This window comes from Ascaphus truei, chromosome 1 (genome assembly GCF_040206685.1).
Source record: "Ascaphus truei isolate aAscTru1 chromosome 1, aAscTru1.hap1, whole genome shotgun sequence".
In the NCBI taxonomy this organism is placed as follows: domain Eukaryota; kingdom Metazoa; phylum Chordata; class Amphibia; order Anura; family Ascaphidae; genus Ascaphus; species Ascaphus truei.
Window position 1 is genome coordinate 511733472 of NC_134483.1, and position 27048 is coordinate 511760519.

The window sequence follows — 27048 nt, forward strand, 5'->3', positions numbered from 1 at the left end:
CACCCGTTCAAGCTTTAGCATAGATGGTAACGGTGATAGAAGGAACGAGGAGGCTCCCCCAAACTCTAATTAATCTAATGTGGAACAAAATTTGTGAAAAATTAGCTACACTTATATAAACTTACCATGGTTACCAAACCCCAATACATCTATGTAAAGAATCTATTTGTATACTGGTCAATTTATCCATAACGAAAACTCTCCATATCCTAGTTCTAATTTGGGTCATGGATGGGGCATTAGGCTTCTTTCATGCCCTCGCTATCTCACACTTTGTGGCCGAGTAGATATGGACCATAAGTTTATTCTCTTTCTTATTGAGCATGGCATTGGGTCTAGATCAGGGGGATGAAAACTTTTTTCCCTGCGCCCCCCTGCCGGCGGTCACCTCACCCCCGCGCCCCCCACTCACCACCACTGGCGTCGGCTCCGGTGTCATGACGTCACGTTGCCATAGCAACATGATGTCACATGACCTCGCGGTGTCATTTGACGCCACGTTGCCATGGTGACGCGTGTGGAGCCAAGGTAAGTAAAGGTTAACAGAGGCCCTGCAGCTCCTCCGGCACTTAATTTAAGTGCCTTCGGGAAGCGCGTGGGGCCTCTGTAAACCGCGCGCCTCCCCGCAGGCAGCATTGCGCCCCCTGGTGTTCGCCCCCCCCCCAAGTTTGCGCACCGCTGGTCTAGATAACAAGGATGCCCAAGAATCCAGTGGGAAACGAAACATCCAATGTATTTTGAAACATTTTACAACTCTTTAATTCTTGGACACTGCCACGACAGGAGAAGATGTGTGATAAAAAAAACAGAACAGTTAAGGGAGAAGGGAGTAAGATACCACTGATGTAAAAGCTTAAAATCATTTTCCTTATTAGCCTCACCGATTGAGCTTTTCTCTACTGCTTCAAAGAAATCTTGCCTGTCTTCTGAGTCTAATTCTACCCCTAAGCCATCTTCCCATGTGGACATAAAGCGTGATTTAACTGCTGAGTCAATCTGTGTTGTGAGCTTGTATTTCTGGGAAATTAGTCCCTTCTGGGTTCCTTAACCATACATAACTCCCCAAACTGTGTAAGATCTGAAAAGGGTCTTTTGAGTTTGCGAATGCTCTTAGTTGGAGGAACCTAAAGAATTCAGAGTATGGGGCCCTGGGGTTCTGGGCCAATGTTCAAATGGTCTAACCTCTATATTTTGCTACAGGTGTAGAATTCTCATTACCCATCATCCCCCGGAGCTCCATTTCCCAAATTGACAAGAATAGAGACCCGGAAAAAAGTCTGGGTTATTATATAGTGACAGCATAGGGGGGTTCTTTGTTCTCTGTAAATTCTTTAGCTTAACAGCATCCCAAATGTTTAGTGAGTGAGTCACTATGGACAGGGGAATTTTCATGGTTTGTCTTGATTTGTTGGGTCACCAAAGAAGCATGTCCAAGTCTGTGCCCAAAGGGACATGGATTATATCTCTAGCATGCGCTTACTATATTGTGGTTGATGCCGAGAAGTTGCTGTTCAGCTAGTTATGGACATTTGCACTACTGCAGCCCAGGGGATTCCCCGGTATATCACACTGACACGTCAGACTGACGCTTCACAGAATACGACACTTCCAGGTAACAGACGGAGAGAGAAGACGCCATCAACCGCAGACCGCTCCAAGTGTAAGATGCCAGTGAGGACACTCCCAGGGGACGAATACACCTTCGTTAGTGGTCACACGTGGCAGACAACATCGGCTCCCACTCAACCCTGGACTTAGAGTTAATACCAGAGTAAGGCATGGATCACCGAATTGGGTCAGAAAGCCAGCAGTTTCTCCAACCAGGCAATCTTACTTATTTTAATTCACTATGTAAGTGCATTTCATATTTGTTTGTTTTTGTAACACTGAAATATATAATATTTTATGCTATGTTGCGCCCCTTTTCTTTCTTTTGAGGTCATGCCAGTAGACTAGCTGGCTCAGATGTGCCGCCCTGTAATAAGACATACATCCAGTACCGCCAATCCTCCATAACTGGTGGGTTGCTGTAGCAAGGTGTTTTTAACTCTTGTTTTTTTTTTCAAAATTCCAGATTAATTTATTTAATATATTTTTGTAAAGCTTGTGTAGCCAGGTTCCCCTTCCGTTGTAGCCCCCCCCCCCCCCCCCTCCGGGTACTCACTGCGGCCGGTAGCGGGGAGGTGTGGGGGCACGTGCGGGCTCAGCGCGCTCTCCTCTTGATGCGGCCAGTTACCGGGGACGCGTGCGGCGGGGGACGTGGTCGCGTTGTGAGGCCCCCGGCGGTTCCCAATGCAGGGCGCCGCCATCACTCATTGCCTCGCGCATGCGCAATAAGACCCAGGCGACGGGAGGCACAAAGACAGCTCGCGCATGCGCAGAACAAGCACGCGAGAGGCAGCAAATCACAGGAGGGCTCACAGCAGGGACTACAGATCCCATGAGCCTCAGGAGCGCCCCACGTGACGCCAGGGAGCCAATAGGGCTAGAGTATCTCCCTACACAGAGGGATTGATACATTTTGCAGGCTCTGAGCACGTTAGTCAGTCAGGACCAGAAAGAGCTAGGGGAAGGAGGTGAGTGCAGGGGTCAGTGACCCACTGCATTAGGCCATTAACCCCCTAGGCCCCAGATAGGTTCTGAACTCCCCAGTTTGTGGTGCTACAGGGACAGGCCCTAAGCTAGGGACCCTGTCACAGTAGTACTAGTGTTAGATAGGGACACAGCGGACGCTGCGCTCCCCGAGAAGAGACTTGGGCTCAAGTCTGTGCTAAAGAGACAGAGACTATCTCCAGGGTGGGATCGCCCCTGGCGGACCCTTGTGCGAGGAAGCATTGGATGACAGACGGGATCACCAAGCGGCAGATCCTTTTTGAAGTTGCTTGCAGGCCCGAGTGCAGGAGCGCTCGGCAGGTACCTTCCTAAGTGCACCAACGTATCATATATATTATTATTACACATAGTGGCAGCGCTGACCACGGGACAAAGGGGTTAGGCTGTGGACACGGTGTGGGGATACATGGTGGTGGGTAGGTACACTCCTGTTGGAGTGAAAGACACTTTGGGGACTGTGGTATATACTGTGGAGTTACCCTCTAAGGGAAGTATTATTATTATCAAAGTGGGATTATTCTGCATTACAGTAAAGTGGTTATATACATCTCTGTGTATGTGCTTATTGTATATGTGGGTCCTGTGTAGGCAACCTTCTACATTCCTAGAATCCTACACAGGTGGAGGCGCTGAAAACCAGAACGTTCCAGAGATTCACCCCAGGCTCTCACTAGCGGAGGCTCAGGCCTCCTGTGAGCCTGACAGGTATAACGCACCACACCTGGTAACATTAGGTTCCCCGCACACACACACTATATGCGATTGGGTGGGGGGGGGAATACCCGTTACACTTGCATATCACTACATGTAACTGGTATGGTTCCCAGATGTCACATGTATACAGGATTGTCCCTTTTTTCAATGAATTGTCCCGTTGTTCCTGAAAGGTCTGTTGGGACGCATAATTGTCCCGTATTTCAGAGGGCAACGGGACAAATCAGGGGCGCCCGCAGATTCGGCCAGCAGTGTTGGGAGGAGGAGAAGGATGTTGGTGGGTGGTGGCAGAAGAAGGCAGGGGATGGCTGCTGCAGAGGAAAATGGCGGCGGCAGAGGAGGGCAAGGGTGGAGACTGCCCCAGCAGTCCAACCCGGAAATAAATTGCAACTTCCGGTGCCTGCTGCCAGGATGGGCTCAACTCCACCGATAAGAAATGTGGACCACGACTGGACACTTTTAGTGGCCATGCACAGATGCGGTCAGCTCCGCATGCACAGAAGCGGCCAGCACCGCTCGCACATGCACAGAAGCGGCCGGCACCGCTTGCGCATGTGCAGAAGCAGACAGCATCGCTCGAGCATGCGCAGAAGCAGCCAGCACCGCTCACACATGCACAGAAGCAGCCAGCGCCACTCGCGCATGTGCTGAAGCAGCCAGCGTCGCTCGCACATGTGTAGAAGCAGCCAGTGTCGCTCGCGCATGTGTAGAAGCAGCCAGTCACGCTCATGCATGTGCAGAAGCGGCCAGCCTCACTCGCGCATGCACAGAAGCAGCCAGCGTCGCTCGCGCATGTGCAGAAGCAGCCAGCCTCACTCGCGCATGTGCAGAAGCAGCCAGCGTCACTCACGCATGTGCAGAAGCAGCCAGCCTAACTCACGCATGTGCAGAAGCAGCCAGCGTCTCTTGAGCATGCGCAGAAGCAGCCAGCGTCGCTCGAGCATGCGCAGAAGCAGCCAGCGTCGCTCGAGCATGCGCAGAAGCAGCCAGCGTCGCTCGAGCATGCGCAGAAGCAGCCAGCGTCTCTCGAGCATGCGCAGAAGCAGCCAGCGTCGCTCGAGCATGCGCAGAAGCAGCCAGCGTCGCTCGAGCATGCGCAGAAGCAGCCAGCATCACTCGAGCATGCGCAGAAGCAGCCAGCGTCGCTCGAGCATGTGCAGAAGCAGCCAGCGTCGCTCGAGCATGCGCAGAAGCAGCCAACATCGCTCGAGCATGTGCAGAAGCAGCCAGCGTCGCTCGAGCATGCGCAGAAGCAGCCAGCACCGCTCGAGCATGCGCAGAAGCAACCAGCACCGCTCGAGCATGCGCAGAAGCAACCAGCACCGCTCGAGCATGTGCAGAAGCAGCCAGCGTCGCTCGAGCATGCGCACAAGCAGCCAGCACCGCTCGTGCATGCGCAGAAGCAGCCAGCGTCGCTCGAGCATGCGCAGAAGCAGCCAGCACCGCTCGAGCATGCGCAGAAGCGACCAGCACCGCTCGCACATGCACAGACGCAGCCAGCCCCGATCGCGCATGCACGGGGCGGCCAGCTGGCATGCCGCCTCCAAATTCTGCCGCCCCCCAAATTCTGTCGCTTTAGGCCCGGGCCTAATGGAAATTCTGCCACTGGTTGCAGACCTATCTGAGACATGTGAAAGTGCTCACAAGTGATATAACTTCTTAACATCAGAAAGAACTAAATTTCAGAGGGGAGAAAGAAACCCCCCCTTTTTTGTACCGGGAAAACAAAAATTTTCAGAACCCAAGAATATAGGGGCAACTTAAGTTCTTTCCTTCTGGTATGCTAAGTTACATGGAGTTAGGCTGACAGAAGGTCACTGTAGGGCAATTGTTCAATGTTAAAGCTGAGTCAACTTTCTGCACTTTAGCCTGGACACAAACAAGGACCCCATTGGGCATCTTGACATCCTGGGCCATATTCACTTAGCAGTCTTCTGCCATAAGGCACCTTCCTGTGCTGGAAGACAGCCCATAACCCACTTTACTTGAATGAGGTGTAAGGTGACTTCCAGCTCTTAAAGAAGACTGCTGTGTAAATCTGGAACTCTGTGTCCTATTATTCTGCACTTGCAAAATTCAACACTTAGAAATGTTATTTTCCCCACTAGTTCACAGCTTTCACAGACTTCATTTCTGATGAATACGGCAGGTCCAAGCGCTGTGATTCAAATGGTCATATACAGTACTAACTGCGCTGTCACTTATTCATTTAATTTAAAGGCTGAGATCCACAAAGCTCTGTAAGGCCGTGAGTATAATTGTGGTGCGCATGCGAATGAGGCGTCTAAGTGCGCCAAATTTGAGCAGGCACCTGAAATGTATCTTGCTGAGTATCGGACGCATGACGGCCGCGTCACATGAGCGTTTCAGCCAATGAGGGCGAACCGTTCACGTGACATCATGGGCAGGCCTTCGGCAAGTCTCCGCCATGCCTCCCTGTCGCCTCCAGCCTGCAGTGCAGGGCTCACGTGTGCGCAGTCACAAGGGTGCGTGCGCACAGCCAGACCTACTACAATCAAGGCCTTAAGTGACTTCATGTTACGTCAGTATAATGTCACGCCAATGCCTTGCTGTGTATCTGCAAAGGACAGGAACACAGGCCTCTGCGCATGGGCGCCACGGGCCATTGCGCATGCGCACCACGCAGACGCACACACACACAATGACACACACACAATGACACACACACAGACGAGGAATTCGCAGTTATTATAAATATAGAAGTGCAAAAAGCTACACAAGGGGTGTGTGCCAAAGTCAAACTTCTTTGCGTTTTGTCACTGAAATTGTGTTTTGATTTTTAATTAAAAACATCAACATCACAAATGCAATTTCTGTGACAAAAGACAAAGAAGTTTCACTTAAAATGCGCGCAGAAGTAGCCCACATATGCTGCGCATGCGCAGAAGCGGCCCACGTAGACCTTGCATTCGCAGAAGTTGCTGCCATAGGTCGTGCATGTGCGGAAAAGGCTCCCATAGGCCACGCATGCGCAGAAACGCCCCCCCCAGAGGCCATGCATGCGCAGAAATGCCCCCAGAGGCCATGCATGCGAAGAAGTGGCGCACAGAGGCCGCGCATGCACAGAAATGGCCCACAGAGGCCACGCATGCGCATAAATGCCCCCCAGAGGCCGCGCATGCGCAGAAATGTCCCACAGAGGCCGCGCATGCGCAGAAATGGCCCACAGAGGCCGCGCATGCGCAGAAATGGCCCACAGAGGCCGCACAAGTGCAGAAATGGCCCACAGAGGCCGCACATCCGCAGAAATGGCCCACAGAGGCCGCGCATGCGCAGAAATGGCCCACAGAGACCGCACATGCGCAGAAATGGCCCACAGAGACCGCACATGCGCAGAAATGGCCCACAGAGGCCGCACATCCGCAGAAATGGCCCACAGAGGCCGCACATGCGCAGAAATGGCCCACAGAGGCCGCACATGCGCAGAAATGGCCCACAGAGGCCGCACATGTGCAGAAATGGCCCACAGAGGCCGCACATGCGCAGAAATGGCCCACAGAGGCTGCACAGAAGCGTCCGTCCACACACCACTGTTACTAGAGGAATTACAAGTGAGCATAAATAAAGAAGTGTATATAGCTAAAATTGTAGAAATTTACCATTTATAATAAAAAAAGGCAGAAGTGGAAAACATGCAAGGTGTGTTAACATATAAAAACAAAAAGAACGATTCCTGTGCTCCTACCACTAAGGCTAAAACAAAAATAGTGATCTCATGAATAAGGGTTATTTTGTTAAACCCTTTGGCCAAAGCATTATAAGCCTGCAAGCCACGCCAAGGCATAACCAAATTTTGCAGGTACCTACACTTAATATATGTAATTCTTGTCCCATGGACTAGTGAAAAATATGAGAAAGCCTGAAGGGGTTAAATAAAGCATACTGTATGCTTTTGTGAGTAGTGCAATGAAAAGCTGGCCAAAGCCAGTATCATAGTTACCTTACTGTAGAGGTATACATATATGTAAACATATAACACATGAATTGTATATAGATTAATACAATATAGTAACTGTAATGATTATTTAAAAAAAAAAAAAAAAAAACCTCTGGGTTTTGTCATTGAAATTGTGTTTTGACTTTTATGATTCACATTGAATGAAAGACTTTTGAGACTAACGGCATTTAGATACTTTACAATCCAAAATATATGTATCTTACTTTAGTTATCATAAGTCAATTACAGTATATCATGTATTCCAAGTGATACAGTAGTATGGAAATTTCAACATAAAAATAAATAAAATAAATTATGCTCTCAAAACTCTTTAATTGAATGAATAACATCACCATCGCAAATACAATTTCTGTGACAAAACACAAAGAAGTTTCACTTACAATACGCGTGCTCAGCACACACACACTTTTTTAGTTAGGTTAGGTGGTGCATGTTTAATCTTATTTCAATTTATTTTTACATTCCCCATGTCCTGGTTAATTAAATTTGTATATGTTTCCACTGGTGTGTGGTGTGTGTGTGCGGCGGGTGAAACTTACTCTTGTTTTGCAATGTCCATAAGGGAGAGAATAACAATGCCACTCTCACAGCTTGAAAAGACAAAGTGCAGCTGTTGTAGAGAGCAAACCACACATGGAAATTGCAGCCAGCAGGGAAGACAAGACAGAAAACACAATAAACATTTTCAGGACAATCCAACAATTTAATGCACAAACTGGACAGAAGGGTGTAAAGGTACATAATGTGGCCAGTTAAAACAGAGGTCGATTTAGAGGTACAAAGGGTACAGCAAGTAGGGTTGCCAGGTGGCTTATTCAAAATACTAGACACAATGTTGAAAGAATTGACGCGCTTGAGACACACACACACACACACACACACACACACACACACACACACACACACACACACACACACACACACACACACACACACACACACACACACACACACACACACACACACACACACACACACACACACACACACACACACACACACCTTCTCACCTCTCTCCACTGCTGTTTCCTCCTCTGTTTGGCCCCACCCCCAGGCTCCTGACACCTCCTTCTGATTGGATGCATTACCCAGCAGCAGCCAATCAGGGTGAAAGAAGCTGGCCAGTCACCTAGCAGCAGCCCTGCTCTCTCCCTGCTCAGGGAAATCCCCCAAGTCGGTCAGGTCACTATGTCCAGAGAGGTAATTCCGGACACATACATGTCCAGTATTAACTCTAATGTTTTCGTGGACAGTGTGCAATTACAGGACAGTCCGATTCAATACTGGACACCTGGCAACCCTAAAGCAATAAAGCACACACACACACGCACACACACACATAACATACAATATAAAACAGCTCCCAGAAAAAAAACAATAACAAAGAAGACAAGAGGAACCATGAGTGCAGCAGAGAGAGAGAGAGAGCCATCCACACAAATGTGCATATCGGGGTTGGCATTATGCGCTTCACTTCCAATGGAGACCCTTCAGAGGCCCATATGTCATAGTGACATAGCTGATAAAAAAACCGAAAAACATTTCTTTAAATATACAGTAGTTATAAATGTAGCAATAAATTGATACATGTTTGCTATTGTCTTGTAGTAATAGGTTAATAATTACTTTATGTCTATACCTGTTGTATTAGTTTAATGAGGTGCAACATAGTTGATGACAAGAAACTGTAATTGGTAAACAATCAACGAGTATGCATGAGGACATGCATGTTTAAGAGGGGGAAATGCCGTGCCCTGGGAGAGGTACAGGCCTTGCCAGCGCTGAGCTGCTGTTCTTGGAATCTTCAGTGGAGCCGCCAGTGTGGGGTTCTGGGGGCTGACCGTTGGGATTTGAACGGGAAGTGGAGTTCCAGTTGAAGATGGAGTTAGAAACAGGACTCACACAGAGAGAGATGTATAAATTGACAAGGACAAGGAGATGTAAATAAATACTTTAGTGTGTCAAGAAGTGCTGAGTCTTCCTCCTGCCTCTCCTTGTGAATTATGGTGAAGGTGTCCTAGCTGCTATGTGGTGACATTCGATAGATTCTTGGAACTGTTGAAGGGAGACCCTACAATGGCGTCACTTAGTAAATATGGTCCTACAAAGGTAATAAAGATAGAATTCAGTGGACGCAGTAGAAATAAAAACATGTTCATTTCACACAGGACACAAACGAGTAATAGTTTCACTTTAATGGGTGAATAAATCTTTGTAATGAAGCCATCTATTAGATAGATAAACTGAGAACATTTTTTGTCCCCCACTGTGCATGGCACTGCGTGGGAATAGGGCAGCCACTTAATCCCCACCAGATGAAATGAGATTGTAAGTGAGAGCTCCTTTCTGTAAATGTGGAATTCATTAAACTATCAGCTGTTTTCAGTTTCATTCTGTATATGATATTTGACTGCACTTCCTCCTGGTTTACTGAAAATTAGTTAGTATCTCTACTAGTGATGTCATCAACAGAGCGAGCAGGTGGTGAGATGGAAGATGTGCCTGCTAACATTGCGTCCATCTATTCATTTCACGTTTTGTCGTGTAATGACACCGAATCTACATTTCAACAAAGTTTACACCCAGCATTTGCGAGGGATTGGAAACATACTGTAAAGGATGTAGGAGGGGAGAGCTGTAATGTTATAACTGGTAGGTCTACACATACAAAGTCATGGTAACCACTGTACCTTTTTAGAAGTCCTACCACAGAATGAAACTCAGTTGTATGGGTTACATACATGCACCCGATGGTACAGTCCTTTAAGAAACACCTGAACACGTTCCGGGTTATCCACAAAGCTAACGATATGTATAAACGATGGCCGTTCGGCAAACTAGCATCGTTACATTAGCTGTATTAACGGGGATTTTCATTGTGCAGCGATGCGTTAACCAAAACGCTCCACATGCGCGTTTGCAGCATTATAACGTCCGTTCGCATGCGTTACTGCCGCGTTACGCATGTGGGTTACCTAAAGCTAACGCCCATAAGCACGTTCAAATTCAAATAAATACACATAACATACTGAAGTTACTCAGCCATATGAGCTAGACTTTTCAAGTGTAAATAAGGCTTTTACCTCTGATGCTGCCACTGCTGCTCCTGAGGCAGCAAGAATCAGGAGCCTCAAGTTTACAGAGGAGGAATTGGGTATCCTCATCAATGGCGTGGTGGACAACAACTCTACATTGCTATGTGCTTTGTGCTCATGCACAAGCACAGCCGAGAAGCAGTGGATTTGGAGCAGGATTCCGAGCCAGATAAATGCGACACTGTCTGCACTGTGGACATGCCAAAAAGTGCTGGGCAGACAGCGAGCGCAAGATCAAGGGCAAGCTGGCTGACCATGCGGCTCACACCAGGAAGACAGGAGGGGGACCACCTGCTCCACTGATCCTCACTGATATTGAGCAGGAGCTGATGGAGGATCTGGAGAGGGATCGGGCCTGCGACCCTGTAAGTGAAAAGACAATACATATACTGTATTATATAATACAGTATATAGCAATCTCACGCTTACATGTTACTTTATACACAACTTTGAAGATCAGAACTAAGATTACTGTATTATTAGCAGTGCAGTCACACATACAGGTGTTAAGTATTTAGCTAAACGCGTGTGACATGCTTACATTTTTGCCCTCATAAGATTAGAAAACACGATAGGCCATGCATTGCACATAGCAGTAAGGTAGCAATCCGTATAGTAATACTTTGCCTCTTTTAGGACCATAAAACTGCTCACTAATCACAATAACACTAGTTTACTCCACAGTTAAATAGTTTCAGAACCTCAAATAGTTAATTTAAACCTGATGTATCATCTTATTAAAGGCATCAAACACCCACTGTACCCAGCACTTACCTCCTAAGGCTGCGCTTATAGTCCTGGCTAAAGTGATGCGACGTCGCGGCAAAACAGATGCACGTCTGAAATACAGATGAGAGGCACACCTGATTGCGCAGCGTTTTCTAGCAATCAGTTCCCTATCTAAGACAGTGATGATTCCTACTCACATGATGAACGCCAATGCAGTCAGTGGAGAGAATCTGTGCTTGTTCCTCTTCTTTCAGCTCCTCTCACGACCCCACGTGCAGGCAGCTTTCTGGAGGGGACCTCAATCCACAATGGCGTCGGCGGTTGGCTCCGTTGCGAAACCCCCACCGAGGGAAGGAATGGGCACAATATGGTGTAGTTTGAAACACTTTAATTAGCTAATACACTAAAAATCACATTAAAATACACTCACATGGTGCAATACCGAATTGTATTGCTCAAATTGCCGTCCGCAGCTTGCAAATCCTGCCCGCAAGATACAGAGAATCCCTGCACGCAGACACGCTGATGGTACTAAGCGTGTGACGTCACCGCTGCCGGGAACTCTCCTTGCAGAGGCTACGGTGGCTGGGTTGGCTCAAGTGACTAGACTCCTCCTCCCTACGCGTTTCGTGACACGTGGTCACTTCGTCAGGGGGACCACGTGTCACGAAACGCGTAGGGAGGAGGAGTCTAGTCACTTGAGCCAACCCAGCCACCGTAGCCTCTGCAAGGAGAGTTCCCGGCAGCGGTGACGTCACACGCTTAGTACCATCAGCGTGTCTGCGTGCAGGGATTCTCTGTATCTTGCGGGCAGGATTTGCAAGCTGCGGACGGCAATTTGAGCAATACAATTCGGTATTGCACCATGTGAGTGTATTTTAATGTGATTTTTAGTGTATTAGCTAATTAAAGTGTTTCAAACTACACCATATTGTGCCCATTCCTTCCCTCGGTGGGGGTTTCGCAACGGAGCCAACCGCCGACGCCATTGTGGATTGAGGTCCCCTCCAGAAAGCTGCCTGCACGTGGGGTCGTGAGAGGAGCTGAAAGAAGAGGAACAAGCACAGATTCTCTCCACTGACTGCATTGGCGTTCATCATGTGAGTAGGAATCATCACTGTCTTAGATAGGGAACTGATTGCTAGAAAACGCTGCGCAATCAGGTGTGCCTCTCATCTGTATTTCAGACGTGCATCTGTCCATTCCTAGGACACATCCCATCTGGAACATTTTCAACAGAGCCCAGTTACCATCTTTAATACCAGAGACTATCTGAAGATCACGGTATCTTGGACTTTAGCGCTGGGGACTTTAATATTGTTTGTGCACTGTTTTGTATCAGGTTTGGAATAACCTGACATTATTGTCACCTAGCCGCTTGCTCTTACAGCAGTAGTTAGACTGTTTGTTGTGTTAGCACGTATTATATAATTTTCAGCACTGTATCTATCACACCTTAATTAGTGTAGGTAAGCGCTTTTTGGAGGGGTTATTTTCTTTGTTTTGTATGTCGCGGCAAAACAAATGCATTGCCGCCGTCACGTGCGCTTATAGTAAGCGTGATGCGATGGCGCGATGGAGCGTCGGATTGGTCGCGATCGCTGTAAGTCATCTCTATTTGATAGTCTTAAGATTCATTGAAGAATGTTGTTGCTCTTTCTTCTGCAAACAATCCCCCCGCCCCCCCTCCACTGCTTTAGTTAATTACCTGTGTCCCTCAAATCATCTTCCTATCTAAAATCACCCTATTTCAAGAGAATATATAAGTATTTTACTGTGTATTTCTGTCATGTTGGATGTAGCATTGGGCTTCCCTGTCGCTTGTATACATATGCCACGCTCAATAGCACTCCATTTTGACACATATACTTATATATATATATTGTGGGGGGCTCAGGGGTTCCCAAAAAGAGCTTGCTGGGGTTCTGTGTTTTGTTAACCCATTCTCAGCTGTTCCAGCTGTTGGAGGTTAGTGGCTCCTCCTTCCCAGGTTTTAAGCCTGCCCCTCCCCACTTCCCTAGTTTGCAGGTCCTTTCATTCTGCTGGATATAGACCCACTGTGGTCTTTCTCCCTCCTAATAGAGGCAAATGAGAATTGTAATCCTAATAGAGGTATATTAGTATTTTATCTGGTAGTGTTAGGCCTTGCGAACAGGTGTCTGCCTTGACGTGGCTCGCAAGCTTACAATGCTTTGGCCAAAGGGTTAAACTAAATGACCCTATTTCAAGAGAATATATAAGTATTTTACTGTGTATTTCTGTCATGTTGGATGTAGCATTGGGCTTCCCTGTTCTGTGTTCTGTGTTTTATCTAAAATCATTCCAGACTCCTGATGTTTGCCATTGGAAACATGTTATAAAGAGTCAATTTTAAAGTACTTAACGTAACTTTGTGCCCAGGACATACTTGAAAATAAGAGGTAACTGCAAATGTAATTGATCCACAAAAGGGTGATAAACTGTAGCATGTTTCAGCTCCCATTCATGTGCATGGGAATAACGGCCTTATAACGTTTAGCACCAGTTTGTGCATTAGGGACTCTGTTTTGTGTATTGCTACAATGTTCTATAAATAAAAAGACATGGTAAAAAATGGCTGTTTCTGAAAACCCATTCTCTCAAAATGTGCTTTTATGTACCCATGTTCTGTATGAAAGTATTTGATTATATTATTATTATTATTATTATTTAAATGTAAGGACCATCAAGGAGACAGCCCTGAGTAGAGACTGCAGAGCCTATGGAGGAAGACCACGACGAGATGATCACCTTAATCCTCAGCCTCACATGATGTTACTCCTCCAGCTGGCCCTGGCGCCGCTGCTACTGCTCCCTCATCAGCCGCAGATCCAGACGGACCTTACCCTAGTTTGCAGGTTTGGGATTCCATACACGCGAATATGCCCATCCATAAAAACAGTGTTCTATTAGGTGGGAACTTAATTTATAAGAAGCACACTGTAAATTAATTACGAGAGAAATTAGCAGGGATTCATTACCAAAATGATTTATTACTAAAATTAAAGAAATTCAAGCAGATATTGTTGGATCAGTATAACAAACAAAAGAATTAGGACGACTTCCTCTAAACTGTTTGTTGAAAAAGTGATATAAACAAATTGTGGGATTTTTTATTGCACATCTTGTATTGCACCCTTGGGAGCAGCTGGGTCCATTCTTCTGATCGGTATTGTCTTTCCATGGGTAATGCCAGGCATTTAAATTTACAGACACGTCTACATAGCTGTCAATGTCCAACTGCCTCAAATGAAGGACATTTAAAAGTAAACTTCAGAGTGTAGTTCCATTAAAGACTATAAGAGCACTGGTAATAAATGTAATTTAGGCCAATTATGTATGTATGTCTTTATTTATATAGCGCCGTTAATGTACATCGATTAGAAAGCAGAAGGAATATTAAACATTGGCTAAAACAAATGGGATCATACTGTATGTATCAAGGCAAAAGGGGTCCAAATCTGAGCCAATAAATATGCACCAAGAAAATCCCATCGAAATCTATAGGATTATTTTCTTTGATACATCTTGTGCAATTGTTTTGCCCCAGATTTGCACCACTTTTGCCTTAATACAGTAAATAGACCCCCATGGAGAGGAATGATTTAAAATGACAATCGTATAGGACTTTTTTTTTCATAATCTAAGCAAAACTTGGAAATATGGGTGCAAATAAAGCCTTAATTACATGATTGTTTCTTCAATAATCCTAATGGCGGCGTTTGCATCCAAAAGACCGGTAAACAGCCCTTTGAAAGTTAATTCTCAGAAATTGGGAGACTTGGCCAGTATTATTATGACCTTAAAGATAAGCTCCACCAACTCTAGTAATTTGCTATAACTCAAGAAACAAACTGAAAGACAACACGTGAATCACGTCATGTGAAACATTCTGAGAAGTGTTTTGACAAATAAGATGACAAGATAGTTTCACTGTGTCCAGAACGTCTGAGCCACTCAAAGTGGCCCATTTCTGAAAACTCCATGGGTGGTACACTTCTGGTTGCAATATCTGTTCTGGGCCCTCAGTATGAACCCAAAGGGATGTTCGTCAGGGAAAGTCTTGTACAAACTTCTCGTACAGTAAATCGATGACTCAGAGCTTTGCTAATCAATTCTCTCTCATTCACACAATTCAAAAGTCTGTTTCTGTTTCCATTTCTTCCACTGGATTAGACCTGTAACCTCAAACAAACAAAAAAGGGATGTTTGGATATGTGGGTGTTTAGCTTTTATGGATACACGTACAAACATACCCCGCATTAACGTACGCAATGGGACCGGAGCATGTATGTAAAGCGAAAATGTACTTAAAGTGAAGCACTACCTTTCCCCCACTTATCGATGCATGTACTGTATGTACTGCAATCGTCATATACGTGCATAACTGCTGTAAATAACACATGTGTAACAGGCTCTATAGTCTCATCGCTTGCGCACAGCTTCGGTACAGGTAGGGACACGGTATTGCTGTTTAGGACGTGCTGACAGGCGCATGCGCGAGCTGCCGTTTGCCTATTGAGAGATATGTACTTACTCGCGAGTGTACTTAAAGTCAGTGTCCTTAAACCAGGGTATGCCTGTATATAAGAGTTAATATTTTCTGATATAAAATGCATTGTATTTCAGGTAAAGAAGTTATGGGCTAGATGATAATTGCTTTTTCTTATGTAGTGCTGACAGTGTATGCAGCGCTATACATAGAATTTTACAGGCACAACGAATCACTGGATAGGAAAAGAAAATTGTGCACCTCAAAGAGTGTATATTAAATATAAAAAAGTGATTATGTGAACTAAATAAATATTATGTGTTTTAATAGTCCCAAACTAAATGTGTTTCAGTTAAAAAAATACATCATAATAAAAAATATGTATATAAGCAAAATCCATAAATGATTTATATATGCAGCTTGTATTGACTCCCTTCAAGTGTTTTGTGTGATCTTGGGTTATTAATATAAGAAACCCCATGATTTAAAAAAATGAAATTATTAGTATGTATTTGATCATGTGTTTGCTTTATATATAAATATATATCTTTTTTTTGCTACTGGATATACAATTTCAATGTTCTATGGGGCATTTATGAACATTGACTCTTGTTTATTCCCCACATTGGATAATATGAGACCACACAGTGAATTACATTTAAATGCTTTATTGTTGTATGTAATTGTGTTTATTATGTTCTCCCCTTTGTGCCCATACTCTTACGTAGTGACGTCATCATACTGAACGGATGCCTCCTACAAGCGATATGGCATCTCTGTAACTACAGCCGCTGACTCTGAATCCTGACATCCCCCATGTTGGCACCTTGCCCCCTCTCCCCCTCACTTCGGGATCGAGAGAAGTAGCAATGGACTCACACAGTGCGCCCTAAGCTAAGTATAATATTTTACTAGCGAGTCAGATGTAATTGTTCAAGGTAACTGAACCTTGTTGCTGTATACACTATAGCTTTCTTTCCTGACAGGCTAGTACTATAGCAGTGCACTATCTATGTGGGACCACAGGATATTTCTCATATAGCCACCATTAAATAAGGGTCCCTCGCCGTATACCCGATTAGGGGGAGCACATATATATATGGCGACACAACACTGTGTATTATTCAGTGCGGATAACACCCCAAGCACTGATTTTCAACTGTGACCAAGGGGTTGATTGCCACTAGAGTCAGTGAGTTTTATCTAGGAGACTCCATGTGTGTATCTCTGCGCTAATTGCTCTATATATTACTGAGGCTATGACTGGATACGGTCACAGAACCGTGCCTCAGGGCACTAGCAGTGCACACTTTGTGCTTGCCCTCCGCAGAGCTCAATATTATCAAGCCACGTAGTTATTGTTTTTATATGTTGTTTTGTATTCACTTAACGTCGTATTTTCCCCACTTGCATGTTGACTTCACCCTGTTCTGGAGTTGACATACATCTAAACTTAATGTGGTCCATTGATACCCAATAGGTATATATTATATGACCTAATTGACTGTCAGTTTATCACCCCTCCAGACTCTGTATCATCAGCCTATATCTATCCAGGTCTGATGATTTTTTGTTAATTGGATTTCTGTAGACAGGACAGGTTTCCAAGTCTGAAGGTTCACATAGGTGATTTCTGCAGTCCACGAGCCCACATTGAGGTGGTGTATTGTCATTTATACTATCTTCCGTATATATATTTTGGAAGATCTTCTTGGTCTGTCAGTAGGGATTGGTCTTGGACTTTTTACCATCCCCCTCTATACAAAAATGATTTTACTATATTTGTGATAAAAAGGTTTTTAATTGTACTAACCATATCACTTTCATTCACCTTTCTGAGTGCATTCAAGGAGGAACTTTTTTGTTTGTGTTGTGCCCATACTCTTACTCAGGGCCGGCGACAGGGGGGGAGAGCCAAGGAGAGCTGAGGAGGGCTGCCTGGGCCCAGCCGGCGCTGAAACTTGAACCTGACCCAACTTCAACATCCGGCTCTCGGGCCTCTGATTGCCACCGGGGTCCAGCTATCCCCAGCTGTTGGGGGCCTCGACCCCTGCAGTGCGTGCAGGAAGCCGGGCCCGCATCCTGCCTCTTCCCCTCCGCCGCGCGTCAGAAGCCGGGCCCGCATCCTGCCTCTTCCCCTCCGCCGCGCGTCAGAAGCCGGGCCCGCATCCTGCCTCTTCCCCTCCGCCGCGCGTCAGAAGCCGGGCCCGCATCCTGCCTCTTCCCCTCCGCCGTGCGTCAGAAGCCGGGCCCGCATCCTGCCTCTTCCCCTCCGCCGCGCGTCAGAAGCCGGGCCCGCATCCTGCCTCTTCCCCTCCGCCGTGCGTCAGAAGCCGGGCCCGCGTCCTGCCTCTTCCCCTCCGCCGCGCGTCAGAATCCGGGCCCGCATCCTGCCTCTTCCCCTCCGCCGCGCGTCAGAAGCCGGGCCCGCATCCTGCCTCTTCCCCTCCGCCGCGCGTCAGAAGCCGGGCCCGCATCCTGCCTCTTCCCCTCCGCCGCGCGTCAGAATCCAGGCCCGCATCCTGCCTCTTCCCCTCCGCCGCGCGTCAGAAGCCGGGCCCGCATCCTGATTCTTCCCCTCCGCCGCGCGTAAGAAGCCGGGCCCGCATCCTGCCTCTTCCCCTCCGCCGCGCGTAAGAAGCCGGGCCCGCATCCTGCCTCTTCACCTCCACCGTGCGTCAGAAGCCGGGCCCGCGTCCTGCCTCTTCCCCTCCGCCGCGCGTCAGAATCCGGGCCCGCATCCTGCCTCTTCCCCTCCGCCGCGCGTCAGAAGCCGGGCCCGCATCCTGCCTCTTCCCCTCCGTCGCGCGTCAGAAGCCGGGCCCGCATCCTGCCTCTTCCCCTCCGCCGCGCGTCAGAATCCGGGCCCGCATCCTGCCTCTTCCCCTCCGCCGCGCGTAAGAAGCCGGGCCCGCATCCTGCCTCTTCACCTCCGCCGTGCGTCAGAAGCCGGGCCCGCATCCTGCCTCTTCCCCTCCGCCGTGCGTCAGAAACCGGGCCCGCGTCCTGCCTCTTCCCCTCCGCCGCGCGTCAGAATCCGGGCCCGCATCCTGCCTCTTCCCCTCCGCCGCGCGTCAGAAGCCGGGCCCGCATCCTGCCTCTTCCCCTCCGTCGCGCGTCAGAAGCCGGGCCCGCATCCTGCCTCTTCCCCTCCGCCGCGCGTCAGAATCCGGGCCCGCATCCTGCCTCTTCCCCTCCGCCGCGCGTAAGAAGCCGGGCCCGCATCCTGCCTCTTCACCTCCACCGTGCGTCAGAAGCCGGGCCCGCATCCTGCCTCTTCCCCTCCGCCGTGCGTCAGAAGCCGGGCCCGCGTCCTGCCTCTTCCCCTCCGCCGCGCGTCAGAATCCGGGCCCGCATCCTGCCTCTTCCCCTCCGCCGCGCGTCAGAAGCCGGGCCCGCATCCTGCCTCTTCCCCTCCGCCGTGCGTCAGAAGCCGGGCCCGAAACCATGGCTCTTCCCCTCCGACGCGCGTAAGAAGCCGGGCCCGCATCCTCTCTCTTCCCCTCCGCCGCACGTCAGAAGCCGGGCCCGCATCCTGCCTCTTCCCCTCCACCGTGCATCAGAAGCCGGGCCCGCATCCTGCCTCTTCCCCTCCGCCGCGCGTCAGAAGCCGGGCCCGCATCCTGCCTCTTCCCCTCCGCCGCGCGTCAGAAGCCGGGCCCGCATCCTGCCTCTTCCCCTCCACCGTGCATCAGAAGCCGGGCCCGCATCCTGCCTCTTCCCCTCCGCCGCGCGTCAGAAGCCGGGCCCGCATCCTGCCTCTTCCCCTCCGCCGCGCGTCAGAAGCCGGGCCCGCATCCTGCCTCTTCCCCTCCGCCGCGCGTCAGAAGCCGGGCCCGCATCCTGCCTCTTCCCCTCCGCCGCGCGTCAGAATCCGGGCCCGCATCCTGCCTCTTCCCCTCCGCCGCGCGTCAGAATCCGGGCCCGCATCCTGCCTCTTCCCCTCACCGTGCGTCAGAAGCCGGGCCCGCATCCTGCCTCTTCCCCTCCGCCGCACGTCAGAAGCCGGGCCCGCATCCTGCCTCTTCCCCTCCGCCGCGCGTCAGAAGCCGGGCCCGCATCCTGCCTCTTCCCCTCACCGTGCGTCAGAAGCCGGGCCCGCATCCTGCCTCTTCCCCTCACCGTGCGTCAGAAGCCGGGCCCGCATCCTGCCTCTTCCCCTCCGCCGCGCGTCAGAAGCCGGGCCCGCATCCTGCCTCTTCCCCTCCGGTGCACGCAGTGGCAGATTTCCCATTAAGCCGGCAAAATTTTTGGGCGGCAAAAATGTCCGCCCCCCATATACATTTGCCGCCTGATGGGAAGTCCCATTCATATGCCGGGCGCCTCCTTGCTGTCTCCTTTCTGCTGCTGTCTTCCTCCTTTTGATTCGCAGCCTCAAAGGACGCCGCGGACTTCACCAACACCAAATGACGTCATGATGCCGCGTTACCATGTCAACGAGATGCCGTGTGACGTCACTTTGCTGACGTCCGCTGCATCATTTGACGCTGCAAATCGGAAGGAGGAGGAGGGCGGCAGCATGGAGACAGCAAGGAGGCGCCCGGCATATGTAAGTGCCTAGGAGCGGCGGATTTCGAAACCCGCTGCTGGGTGCGCACCAGAAGCCGGGTAAAGCTGGGCCCGCCTGAAAGTTGCCTATCTTCCACGCACGGACTGGCGCAGCACCAGAGGTGTTGCTGAGACCCCCTCAACCCCAAAGGTAAGGTTTGTATGTTTTTTATTGTATTATGTGGGGGGGTGTTGTTTTTTCTGGGTGGGGGATTATTGTGTGTGTTATTGTATTGTGGGAGGAATTGTGTGTGTGTATGTGGGGGGTGGGGGGTGGGGGGTGGGGGATTATGTATGTGGGCAGTGGGGGATTCTGTTTGTGTGGAGGGTGTTGTATTGTGCGTGGGATTCATGTGGTATTGTGTGTATGTGTGGTCGATTGTTTGTGTTTGTTATTGCAGTGTGTGGGGGCTATTGTATTTTGTGTGTGGGGGGGGGTTATTGTGTGTGGGGTTATTGTATTGTGTGGAGGATTTGTGTGGAATATTGTGTGTATGTGGGGGGGGGTTGTGTTTGTGTGGTGTTATTGTATTTTGTGTGGGGGGGTTGTATTATGGGGGTGATTTGTGGGGGAGATTGTGTGTTATTGCAGTGTGTGGGTGGGGATTTGTGGGTATGTGTTTGTGTGGGGGTTATTGTATTGGGGGGGGGGGTTGTGTGAAATTGTGTGTGTGTGGGGGAGGGGTAGGAGGGGGGGTATTGTATTGTGGGGTGTCTGTGTGGCCAGGGGGGAGGCTGGAATAAGTGTGAGAAGGGAGGGGTTGAGTGAGTGGGGGATCATTGAGTGACAGCGGAGGAAGGAGTGAGAGGAGAGAGGGAGAGTGAGAGAGAAAGGAAATAAATACATGAGGAGAGGGAGATGAAGAGGGGGTAAGAGCGAGGAGGTGTAAAAGAGGAGGGGTGGGGCCTTGCAAGGCTGCCGACACTGGGTGGGGGGGGGGGGCAATGGAAACTTTAGTCCTTGGCTCTGCAAAAGCTGTCAGCGGCTCTGCTCCTTCCTGACACTCCTCCCCCCGCTCTACCCTTGAATGCCTCCTGTCTTACTGTAGTTCTCCAGTTGTTACCTAGCACCTCCCTGACTGTCCAATTGTAACTCTCCTGCTCCAGTCACATGTTCCCCGGATCCCACCGGCATCAGCTGTGATGTGTTCCGCTGCACCCACTGGCTCAACTAGGACGTCCTCTGCTACCACCACCACCACCAGGAGGGCTGTCGCTGCCCCCATGGTGACGCCGTGGTCCTCCTATTTTTTCCCTGGGGACCCGTTACCCGGTTTTCGGAAATTTTAGGACCCGGTACAACACTAGTATTAGGTTAACCCAATATGGAACAATTAATTTTAAGAGAGAAAACTCTTGATCCACCACTCGTTACTTATTTGGCGGACTATAAATATTGATAACCCCTAAGGGTTAATCATTCCCCTGATGGAACAATACGGATCACGAAACGCGTAGGGAGGAGTTTAAATGGGAAGATGGGACAGCGAACATGAAACTTCTACTAGTCACTTCCCTGCTAGCCGAGCCAGAGCGGCTTGTAGATCACGTAATGATCGCTTTTCAAAACTCCCTCGCTCTGTGACCCAATAGGAATCCGCTATGTCATCAGGTTCATCTTCCTATTGGCCCACATGACTAGGGGGGCATTAAACTTTGCCGAGATACAGTACCGTCACCTCTCTCCGGAAGCAGGAGGTCCACACAGCTGAAATTAATAGGGGTCGGCTCCAGAGACGCCCTGCTTCCATCCTATGTTTAAAAAAAATAAATGCATGAATTGTTCCTTTAAACGCCCATTAGATCACTTTCATTCCTACTTCACAATTTAGGAAACAATGGCATCACTTCATCACATAGCTTTCTCTTGTATAAGCAGGTTTTATTTGGGATAGTATTTGGACCCGATTTCCCACACTGGAATCTTCTGAGCAAAAACTGGATTACTCTGACACGGTTATTAAGCAGCACCATCCATTAGCTTTTCTATGGGATTAAATACCTTATTAAATCGGACACTGTTCTCAATACTAATTTTGCAGGCGGAAGATTTTGATAATCAGCCCTGGCATTTTTCTGCTTACTTCTGCATTGCCGGATTTTTTTTTCTTCTTCCAGAGACTTTTTTGTTTGTTTGTTGTGTTTTGTTCCTCTCGTTACGGCTAATTATGTGTGTACATTAGTTAAATCGCATTAAGCAAAACAATGCGGTTTCCAAACCACAAATTAGGATTGTGTGGCGTCAAGTGACCTGTTTGTTTTCTTTCTGTATGTTTGACCTTTTTATCACGTTCTTTCAACGTGACACTACGTCATTGTGAATACTGACATGCAGTGCCAGTGACTCACCTGCCACACACTTCCCATTACATCTGACTCATAGTTTTCTGCAGGGACCGCTTGATCGAGTATGTGTATATTCAAAGTGTTTCATATTAAATCCTTTTATCATTGTTTGTCCGGATAACCCAAGAGAAACTATATGCTTATTTATTAAAGTAAAACCAATTCTGCAGATGCCAAAAATTTTGCTGTTATTTTATAGTCACACATTAATAAATTAATAATGTATAAACACACAATCCCAGCAATCTCTCTTTATTCATTTTCATTTTCAACTGGTATTAGTTGATTGGAGTTTAGTGGCCCCTCCTCCCAGGGTTTAAGCTCACCCCTCCCCACTTTTTAAGTAGCAGGCTTTCCATGTTCCTACTGTATGCAGGACAGACCCACTGAGACCATTCTCCCCCCAGCAGAGGTAAATGAGAATTCTCACAGGTAGTGTTAGGACCTGCATAGTGGTCATGCCGTGAAGTGGCTGCAGGCTTATAACGCTTTGGCCAAAGGACTTAACTAAATGACCCTTACTCATGAGAAACCAACATTGAAGTATTTAACTTTGTAATTTTGTCCCACTGCATGTAGCATTGGGTATTTTTGTCTTTTGTTGAATAAAATAATGTAGACTGACAGACAAGGGAAGCACATGGAGATAAAGTGACTTACCCTAGTTCTCAATGAGTTGGGATGGGAATTTCAACCAGGATTTCGCATTGTCAAGTTATTGACATTTTGCCTCTGGCTTTCGCTGTCTCCTTTAATGTTATTAACCAGTTGTTCACTCTGCTCCACATACGCAAAAGAGCTTATACATTTAAGTAGTCTGCCCCATTGCAATGATGGTCTCCTCTCTTACATTTCACTCCCATATCAAATTCACTTATAACTTCTGTAGGAAAACACTATATTGTATAGCGCATTGTGGGATAAGAGAGAAAACCTAATAGGACAAAGATTCATAACATGGAATGAAACACGGCAAAACTACATTTAAGGCGCCATCAATTTGTGGATTTTGTCATGAAATTGTCCTAGTACAGGAGGGCCCTGGGTATACGGCGGGTTCCGTTCCAGGGGCCCGCCGTATTGTGAAAATCGCCGGAAAGCGGATCCGGCAATTTTCAGTTATGTGCATGAGCAGACCGGCGTTTTCGCTGTTCTGCGCATGCGCGGCCTATGGTCTGCACTCGCAGGCTACGGTATACGCGCGCAGACTACGGTCTGCGCATGTGCGCCGGGCACACCCGCCCGTTCTGCGCGCGCGCGGCGTATTATCCAACATGGCGGCCCCCTTCTCGGTGCCGCCGTATCGGCGGATCGCCGAAAAGCGAAGCGCCGAGAAGCGGGGCCCTGCTGTATTCTCAAACTTCTGTTAAAAACGGTAATGTTTAGCCAATTTAATTCTCACACTTTTTCTTCGTATTGTACCATCCTATAAATAAAGACTAGTTTCCACCGACAGTCGAGGCCCCGGCAACGAAGTTGTCCAGAAAGGCGGCTATTGTCTGTCACAGCGAGCAAGCTCTGTCTTGAAGTCAAACAAAAATGTAAATACTGAATATCACTTCAACTCTCACGTTATTGCGACTTGAAAAGAAATACATTTAATATAATCTCACAAACTGCAAAACTCTTCCATGTAACAAGGACAATCTCACTCACAACAAACTGTCCAAAAGTATTTTTTTTTTTTTTTTTTTTTTTTTAAACAGCACAAAACTCATTATTTCCAAGAAGTGAAGTATGAGCAGGTATACTGACATTGTGGATACCGTGCAAAACCTATGGGGCAGTGAATAATTACTGCTGCCACCTAAATGTCAAAGTAAACATATAGGTTGTTGTATAGTGTTTGTCCCTGTGGTCACCCATTTATTTTCATTTTAAATATTTCATTTCTCTGCAATGGCTCAAGCAAATTGTCTGAAAATGAAGTACAAGCTGCAAAAATAATGAATGTAATGTTTTCTATCAAGAATCCTGTTGATGGGACGTATAATATTTCATCACTTCAAAAAACAAAAAATGCATTTAAAACTGGGGCTGCAGTGATTTGGTTGAAACTTCTGGCAGATCTAAGTTGGGACGGCAGAAAGGTGCTCTCAAGGTTTCATCAGATGCGGTGAAGGCGTTTGGCCTGTGGGGAGAAAACACACGAACAAAAATAACAGTCAATGTAACTAAAAGTAGAAGAGCACACAGAGAAAACTCTCACAGTGTATATAGTTATTCCATATGAGTATAAGAGGATAAAGTAAAGAACACATGCACTCACATTTGTGCTTACTGCCATAAACACATACAACCCGATCAGCAGCGGCGGATTTCACAATTTGCCGCCCCTATGCTCTTGCCTGTGTCTGCCGCCTCCTTGGTGCCACCCTCCTGCTCCTTTGGACTCCCGGCAGCAAATGGTGCGTTGCTATGGAAACGCGGCGCCATTCGGCGTTGTGACGTCACGTTGCCATGGCAACAAACCGCCGTGTGACGTCACGTTGGGGGCGTCCGTAGCGTCATTTGACGCCGGGATTCCAAACGAGCAGGAGGGGCGGCAGAAAGGAGGCGTCCGACACAGGCAAGTAACTTCCCATTAGGTCCGATAAGTCCGAGAGCGTGACAAAATTATATGGGGGCAGAAAGTTTTGCCGCCCCCCAAATTTTGCCGCCTTAGGCCCGGGCCTAATGGGAAATCTGACACTGCCGATCAGGTATATTCTGAGGAGCATTGTGGAACTCTAGGAGGCAGCCGCACATGCTGTGCTGCGTGTCGGTGTCTCTCTCAGGCTCCTGCGCTCTCTCCTCTGATCTTCCACACTTCAGCGCGTCCCCTTAGAGATGACGTCACTTCCAAAATGGCCGCCAGGGAATCCCAGACCGGCACTGATTCGCTGGTTCACCCTATGCGTTTTGTGAAGGTATCTCACTTCCTCAGGGGATTTTTATCTGTGCTGTAGTGAGGGCTCATTCAGGAGACATGTATACTCCTATTAACGCTTACAAACCTCACACCAGGATTAGGTGACAGGATATGGCTTCCAAAAAAAGCTAATACTACCAATTACACTATTTCTAAAGGCTACTCAGATCCCCAACCTCAATACAATACTAAAATTGCACAGACATCCTTATTACCTGAATAGCAATTAATGCATAATAGGTGTACAATACTAAAAGGGATTATATATAAATAAATATCTAAAACAAAGAGTCTAGAAATCAACATGAAAATATTCTGTACAATAACACAATGCCTCAATCTCTAAAAACATACTAAATGATAATATAGATCAAAACAAGATGGGGATTATACAAATTAATTATAAAGATACTATAAAATATTAAAATCTCCAAAAAAGACACACACAAGCGACAGAGAAGCCCAATGCTACATCCAATATGACAAAAATACACAGTAAAATACTTATATATTGTCTTGAAAAACGGTCATTTAGTTTAACCCTTTGGCCAAAGCATGGTAAGCCTGCAAGCCACGTCAAGGCAGACCCAGTTTGCAGGTCCTAACACTACCAGATAAAATACTAATATACCTCTATTAGAATTAGAACACACACAAAGTGGTCACAACGTCTAGTTAAAGTCTTCAATTCGCTTGCCCATCTAATTAATAATATAAATATTCATTTAAACTCAGTAGCCATCATCAACCATTAATGGATTATTGAAGAGAAGAGGCCTAAATTATTAATATTGCAACCACACCGTAGTAAATAAAAAGACCAATGTGTTGCAGAAAAGTGCCCATAATTCAATCAGAAATATTGCTTAGTTGTAGCCTGCTTATTACACATATAACTGGCATGAGGTTTCATTTCTCTAAAGGTGGATCTACCCTTCATGTACAGTATCACAGAGCAATTCCAAAACATGGACAGGCTGTTTCTGTTCATATCATGCCGTGTGACGCCAGGAAGTAATCGTCTCTACGCACTGTAGCTGTAGAAACAGAGGATACACTACGTGCTCTGCAGCAGGCAGTCTGCATTGTTACAGTATGCTGTCGCTTGCACAATCCTATTCACGAAGGCGGCACTATATAATTATATGTGGTAATATATGGGAAACATGCAGGGAAAGTTATTGCTGTTCTAACTGGCAGCAGAGTATGCTAGGTGGGAAATTATTTTTTTTAATCAGTTCTGTAGTATTAGATTTTTTTTTTTTTTAACTCTTAATGCCATTTTAATGATTTTTTTAATGTACTGATCATCCTTTGGTTGCTACAGCAATCATTTAGAAAGTCATATCCACTTCCTCTTTTGAAACATGCTCTCACACATACCTTTTTGAGCTCTGCCTTTTGGCAACAAAGTATCACAAATAGATCTGTTGCTGTGTTCCAAACAGCAGACTCTCTATTACTGTGAAAGCTGTAGCAGTAATGGGTTACACATAGTAATATAATGTTACATATCAGCTGCAGCATTTCACAGACTGCAGCACAAAGTTAGGCCAAATCCATAGTGCAGGCTCGCGCGTGACGGAGCGCATGGCGTCGCGTG